Source organism: Schistocerca gregaria, unplaced genomic scaffold (assembly GCF_023897955.1).
Source record: "Schistocerca gregaria isolate iqSchGreg1 unplaced genomic scaffold, iqSchGreg1.2 ptg001059l, whole genome shotgun sequence".
Classification (NCBI taxonomy): domain Eukaryota; kingdom Metazoa; phylum Arthropoda; class Insecta; order Orthoptera; family Acrididae; genus Schistocerca; species Schistocerca gregaria.
Window position 1 is genome coordinate 50001 of NW_026062405.1, and position 7500 is coordinate 57500.

At 52.9% G+C, this 7500-nt stretch overlaps 2 non-coding genes across 2 annotated transcripts; both read right to left on the minus strand.

Moving 5' to 3' along the window:
- Nucleotides 1-185: 185 nt before the first annotated feature.
- Nucleotides 186-340, minus strand: LOC126327817 (5.8S ribosomal RNA). The gene has a single exon (XR_007561498.1). It is a non-coding gene; the product is annotated as a 5.8S ribosomal RNA (ribosomal RNA).
- Nucleotides 341-701: 361 nt separating this feature from the next.
- LOC126327813 (small subunit ribosomal RNA) lies at nucleotides 702-2594 on the minus strand. Its single transcript, XR_007561494.1, has one exon. It is a non-coding gene; the product is annotated as a small subunit ribosomal RNA (ribosomal RNA).
- Nucleotides 2595-7500: the final 4906 nt, after the last annotated feature.

Genomic DNA, 7500 nt, shown 5'->3' on the forward strand with positions numbered 1-7500 from the left:
TACGAGGTGTCGCACGCCACACCGCCAGCCGGCTGTGCACGCTACCGAGAAAGTACCGGTATGCGAACCGCCAGGCGACGGGCGCGCATCGCACGTTTAAGGAGACGCGGCCGGCCACACAGGCGACCACGACACTCCCACGTCTCCGAAGCGGGACAAACGCCGCGCGCTTCAGTATACGTAGCCGACCCTCAGCCAGACGTGGCCCGGGAACGGAATCCATGGACCGCAATGTGCGTTCGAAACGTCGATGTTCATGTGTCCTGCAGTTCACATGTCGACGCGCAATTTGCTGCGTTCTTCATCGACCCACGAGCCGAGTGATCCACCGTCCTGGGTGATCTTTTCCTTTTCAGTCTCCCACTGTCTCTTTCAAGACAGTAGCATTTGCGGGACTGAGGCGTCTGACGGCCCCTGTTCCACTATTTTTTTGTGTCCAACGGCCTCACAGCCGATGGGCGTCGTACGGCTCCACACCGGAGCGGACAGGCACTCGGGCGAACGTCATTCAAAACCGGCGCCAGGCGCCAGGTACCGCAGGCCAGCCGCTCCAGAGCTTCAGCGCTCGTACCACACAACAACAACACTTCCGCTAGTTTTGAGAGGCACGCGTGGTTCCGCACGCGGCGCACGGCCACTGCCGTACAGGTAGCGTGTTGCGCGACACGACACGCACATCGAAAGACATGCAGTCTAGTCGGTAATGATCCTTCCGCAGGTTCACCTACGGAAACCTTGTTACGACTTTTACTTCCTCTAAATGATCAAGTTTGGTCATCTTTCCGGTAGCATCGGCAACGACAGAGTCGATGCCGCGTACCAGTCCGAAGACCTCACTAAATCATTCAATCGGTAGTAGCGACGGGCGGTGTGTACAAAGGGCAGGGACGTAATCAACGCGAGCTTATGACTCGCGCTTACTGGGAATTCCTCGTTCATGGGGAACAATTGCAAGCCCCAATCCCTAGCACGAAGGAGGTTCAGCGGGTTACCCCGACCTTTCGGCCTAGGAAGACACGCTGATTCCTTCAGTGTAGCGCGCGTGCGGCCCAGAACATCTAAGGGCATCACAGACCTGTTATTGCTCAATCTCGTGCGGCTAGAAGCCGCCTGTCCCTCTAAGAAGAAAAGTAATCGCTGACAGCACGAAGGATGTCACGCGACTAGTTAGCAGGCTAGAGTCTCGTTCGTTATCGGAATTAACCAGACAAATCGCTCCACCAACTAAGAACGGCCATGCACCACCACCCACCGAATCAAGAAAGAGCTATCAATCTGTCAATCCTTCCGGTGTCCGGGCCTGGTGAGGTTTCCCGTGTTGAGTCAAATTAAGCCGCAGGCTCCACTCCTGGTGGTGCCCTTCCGTCAATTCCTTTAAGTTTCAGCTTTGCAACCATACTTCCCCCGGAACCCAAAAGCTTTGGTTTCCCGGAGGCTGCCCGCCGAGTCATCGGAGGAACTGCGGCGGATCGCTGGCTGGCATCGTTTATGGTTAGAACTAGGGCGGTATCTGATCGCCTTCGAACCTCTAACTTTCGTTCTTGATTAATGAAAACATACTTGGCAAATGCTTTCGCTTCTGTTCGTCTTGCGACGATCCAAGAATTTCACCTCTAACGTCGCAATACGAATGCCCCCGCCTGTCCCTATTAATCATTACCTCGGGTTCCGAAAACCAACAAAATAGAACCGAGGTCCTATTCCATTATTCCATGCACACAGTATTCAGGCGGGCTTGCCTGCTTTAAGCACTCTAATTTGTTCAAAGTAAACGTGCCGGCCCACCGAGACACTCAACAAAGAGCACCCTGGTAGGATTTAAACGGGGTCCGCCTCGGGACGCGAAAGCACCCCTTCGGCTCGCCCCACCGGCAGGACGTCCCACGATACATGCCAGTTAAACACCGACGGGCGGTGAACCAACAGCGTGGGACACAAATCCAACTACGAGCTTTTTAACCGCAACAACTTTAATATACGCTATTGGAGCTGGAATTACCGCGGCTGCTGGCACCAGACTTGCCCTCCAATAGATACTCGTTAAAGGATTTAAAGTGTACTCATTCCGATTACGGGGCCTCGGATGAGTCCCGTATCGTTATTTTTCGTCACTACCTCCCCGTGCCGGGAGTGGGTAATTTGCGCGCCTGCTGCCTTCCTTGGATGTGGTAGCCGTTTCTCAGGCTCCCTCTCCGGAATCGAACCCTGATTCCCCGTTACCCGTTACAACCATGGTAGGCGCAGAACCTACCATCGACAGTTGATAAGGCAGACATTTGAAAGATGCGTCGCCGGTACGAGGACCGTGCGATCAGCCCAAAGTTATTCAGAGTCACCAAGGCAAACGGACCAGACAAGCCAATCCGATTGGTTTTGATCTAATAAAAGCGTCCCTTCCATCTCTGGTCGGGACTCTGTTTGCATGTATTAGCTCTAGAATTACCACAGTTATCCAAGTAACGTGGGTACGATCTAAGGAACCATAACTGATTTAATGAGCCATTCGCGGTTTCACCTTAATGCGGCTTGTACTGAGACATGCATGGCTTAATCTTTGAGACAAGCATATGACTACTGGCAGGATCAACCAGGGAGCTGCGTCAACTAGAGCTGAGCAGCCGGCCGCCCGGGAGTGTGTCCCGGGGGCCCGCGCGAACACGCAAGCGTCCGCTCAATTATTCTGCAAACAGGAGGAGGCCGAGCTCCCCTGCACGATACACCTCGAAACCCTCTCAGGTCCCGGCGGCGCGCAGCGCCGTCCTAGGTACTTGGTCGGTTTCGAGAGAGGCGCAATCACCCGGAGTTAGGCGAGTAGACGGTTTTAGTGCAAACACCCTTGCTCCCAACTGAGCTTGCCGCTGCCGACAGAGGCCCGGGAGCGTGCTGTCGTGGCATTGCCGGCGGGAGACAACACGCGCCACCTATGGTGACCGGCAGCTCCAACGCCAGCGCCACACAAGGGCAAAGCCCCACTTGGGTGCAGAAGCGAACTCTCCCAGCACAGCGCACGCGCCAACACGTCCGCACAACTGCGATACAAACCACCTGCGAGAACCGCTGGGGCGACCGAGCAGCAGACGGCGTCGCGGCGCCGAGTGCCAGGCGGCGGCGCATCCTCAACGCACACAGTCCTCAATCAGACCAGCACACTGCAGATGTCCACCGCGCTTCGCACCGGGCTCGGCTGAACCAACTTTGGCCGCCAGGCGCCGCGTGCAGGGTGCGCCGCAGCGTAGCTGCGCCGCCTGCCGGGCCCGTCTGCTGGCGCTCCTGCCACTCGGCGCCCCCCACCAGCCGGCTGTTGCGCGTGCGCCCACGCAGCGCGCGGCCAACACGCCGGGCGGCCCCCCTTCACCGGCCGGGAACAGTCCCACCAAGCCACCGCCGCGTATCGCTTCATACCCACATGGGCCTAGTCACGTGTGTGGATGTGGCGGGTACCGCTGAAACAACCGGTTAATAGCTGTACCGATCGTCGCCATTACAGATTCACCTCCAGCGTGAACAACCGCTCAACAACGGATTTCCAGTTCATTTGCGTATCTTGGGCAGTAAACGTAGATGTCCACCTACATTTGCGAATTCAACAATTCTTGCATGCCAGGATGTCATGTGTCACGACACGCTACATCAGACCACATACACACTGCGACATGTGCAGAAGAGAACACGTGGAAGGTGGCCCGCGCACGTATGCGATGTCCCTTCCGCGATCCACTGTCAACCGGCATCTGCGGCATGTCCCAGATATGGAACGCGGTCCACCAGGGTAGCACTTTGTGTGAGGCAATACGACAAAGTCGGAATACACGCGTCACTACATCAGACGGCTCACGCTGACCTGACCTGACCTGACCTGACCTGACTCACCGCACCACCACACCCAGCGACCCAGGGTGACATACAATGCGTTCGTACGTTCCTCCCACACGCCTCTACGGCGTACCACAGTGCAACCTAGCTGTTATTGGGAGACGAGACAAGTAGCATCGAGCACAACATATGGAAATTGAGATTCGACACCGTTGGGCACAGCCAGCGTACGGTCACACGTATCACACTACTTCACTCTGTACGTAACGACCGATGATCGGTACAGCGTGTGGGTTACGCGTACGACATCAGCGGACAATGGACACAGACCATACCACGACGTACACTGAGGGCGTCGACATCTGAATGCAACTGAACAGCTGCGAGGCTCATTTAACACTCAAACGCCAGACCGACCAGCTTGAGAGGACAGAGACACAAAGAGAGGGACAGAGGGAGGGGGGGGGCCGATATAGTCCTATTGCAGTACAATTGACAGTGGATAGCGGGAATATGTGGAAAGTAAGCAACACTCGCAAGACATCTACATGAGGATAACAACGACACCAGAGATTCCGAGCAGTGAACTATGTTAGGCAAAGGGACAACGTGGGTTAGGTTAAGGGACAACGTGGGTTAGGTTAAGGGACAACGTGGGTTAGGTTAAGGGACAACGTGGGTTAGGTTAAGGGACAACGTGGGTTAGGTTAAGGGACAACGTGGGTTAGGTTAAGGGACAACGTGGGTTAGGTTAAGGGACAACGTGGGTTAGGTTAAGGGACAACGTGGGTTAGGTTAAGGGACAACGTGGGTTAGGTTAAGGGACAACGTGGGTTAGGTTAAGGGACAACGTGGGTTAGGTTAAGGGACAACGTGGGTTAGGTTAAGGGACAACGTGGGTTAGGTTAAGGGACAACGTGGGTTAGGTTAAGGGACAACGTGGGTTAGGTTAAGGGACAACGTGGGTTAGGTTAAGGGACAACGTGGGTTAGGTTAAGGGACAACGTGGGTTAGGTTAAGGGACAACGTGGGTTAGGTTAAGGGACAACGTGGGTTAGGTTAAGGGACAACGTGGGTTAGGTTAAGGGACAACGTGGGTTAGGTTAAGGGACAACGTGGGTTAGGTTAAGGGACAACGTGGGTTAGGTTAAGGGACAACGTGGGTTAGGTTAAGGGACAACGTGGGTTAGGTTAAGGGACAACTTGAGTTAGGTTAAGGGGCAACTTGAGTTAGGTTAAGGGGCAACTTGAGTTAGGTTAAGGGGCAAATTGAGTTAGGTTAAGGGACAACTTGAGTTAGGTTAAGGGACAACTTGAGTTAGGTTAAGGGACAACTTGAGTTAGGTTAAGGGACAACTTGAGTTAGGTTAAGGGACAACTTGAGTTAGGTTAAGGGACAACTTGAGTTAGGTTAAGGGACAACTTGAGTTAGGTTAAGGGACAACTTGAGTTAGGTTAAGGGGCAACTTGAGTTAGGTTAAGGGGCAACTTGAGTTAGGTTAAGGGGCAACTTGAGTTAGGTTAAGGGGCAACTTGAGTTAGGTTAAGGGGCAACTTGAGTTAGGTTAAGGGGCAACTTGAGTTAGGTTAAGGGGCAACTTGAGTTAGGTTAAGGGGCAACTTGAGTTAGGTTAAGGGGCAAATTGAGTTAGGTTAAGGGGCAAATTGAGTTAGGTTAAGGGGCAAATTGAGTTAGGTTAAGGGGCAAATTGAGTTAGGTTAAGGGGCAAATTGAGTTAGGTTAAGGGGCAAATTGAGTTAGGTTAAGGGGCAAATTGAGTTAGGTTAAGGGGCAAATTGAGTTAGGTTAAGGGGCAAATTGAGTTAGGTTAAGGGGCAAATTGAGTTAGGTTAAGGGGCAAATTGAGTTAGGTTAAGGGGCAAATTGAGTTAGGTTAAGGGGCAAATTGAGTTAGGTTAAGGGGCAAATTGAGTTAGGTTAAGGGGCAAATTGAGTTAGGTTAAGGGGCAAATTGAGTTAGGTTAAGGGGCAAATTGAGTTAGGTTAAGGGGCAAATTGAGTTAGGTTAAGGGGCAAATTGAGTTAGGTTAAGGGGCAAATTGAGTTAGGTTAAGGGATAATCTGGTACAACCACAGTTAGGTTAAGCGATAATCTGGTACAACCACAGTTAGGTTAAGCGATAATCTGGTACAGCCACAGTTAGGTTAAGCGATAATCTGGTACATCCACAGTTAGGTTAAGCGATAATCTGGTACAGCCACAGTTAGGTTAAGCGATAATCTGGTACAGCCACAGTTAGGTTAAGCGATAATCTGGTACAGCCACAGTTAGGTTAAGCGATAATCTGGTACAGCCACAGTTAGGTTAAGCGATAATCTGGTACAGCCACAGTTAGGTTAAGCGATAATCTGGTACAGCCACAGTTAGGTTAAGCGATAATCTGGTACAGCCACAGTTAGGTTAAGCGATAATCTGGTACAGCCACAGTTAGGTTAAGCGATAATCTGGTACAGCCACAGTTAGGTTAAGCGATAATCTGGTACAGCCACAGTTAGGTTAAGCGATAATCTGGTACAGCCACAGTTAGGTTAAGCGATAATCTGGTACAGCCACAGTTAGGTTAAGCGATAATCTGGTACATCCACAGTTAGGTTAAGCGATAATCTTGGTTAAATTCGGTATTGTGTGGGAAGGGGGCAGAGAGAGTGGGGGGGGGGGGTGGATAGTGGTGGCAGTACGCGGATGCCTGAGTCACCGTCAGATATGTCACGTCGGTGCGATGCTTGTAGCAAGAGGCTGGCGGGTCTGTGTCTCTCTCACTTCTGCAATTTTTCATGTGGTATAACACGAGGGCGGGGGGTGATATTTGGTGCCCGTCTGTGTAGGATGTGTGTTGGTGGTGTTGGTTTATCTGAGCAATGGTAGTTGTCGGAGGAGTGGGGTATTGTGCTTTTATAGGTGGACCTACTGCTCTGGTTATCATAGTGTCGACGGTGCAATGTGGCAGAGAGGATGCACTCGACATTGTCGCATTCCAGATGTTTACGTATTGTGTGTCTCCGTTGCAGGCCGAGAGTGGTGCATGTTCGAGTGTCTGGCTGACGTGCGATTCACGTTGTGTGCCCAGTCTTACAGCACGTATAGGGACATTCGCATAAATCATCTATATGTGGCCTTGCATCATTTACTAAGCAGTGCCGTGAGACGACCGAACTATTAGGAAAGTACTGATGTACCGCATAATGTTTACCTTCCACCACACGGCGAGTATCGACTCTGCCCAGCGTTGCCACCGCAGGCAGCGGTCACCGTCACCATTGTGCGGCGGAACGGAACATCTATATCCTCAGAGGAGCACTCTTTGCCGCCGGGCGTCAGGTCTCGCGGCCTGCCGGCCAGCGCCCACGACGAACTTACTGCATGTATAGGGACAGCGGGAATTTGGCATACTTGATATAACTCTTCATGAGACGCAAGATATAGGGGTGGATTGCAACTTACGACTGCGAGAAAAGTCCGCCGTTCATCCGCCGGAGTTGCGATTTCGGCGGGGCACGTACGGTCGCGGGTGGAGCACTTGGTGCGGCGTACGCACCCGGGTTGCGGCTCCTGCGCTGGAGGGGGGTGCAGGTTTTGTGTGGGTGGGCTCGGCAAATGAGCACTGTGGGCCCCATACATGGCTTAGTCCGCGTGGCCTCCCCCAGGTGGCGGTACCGTCGTTGCA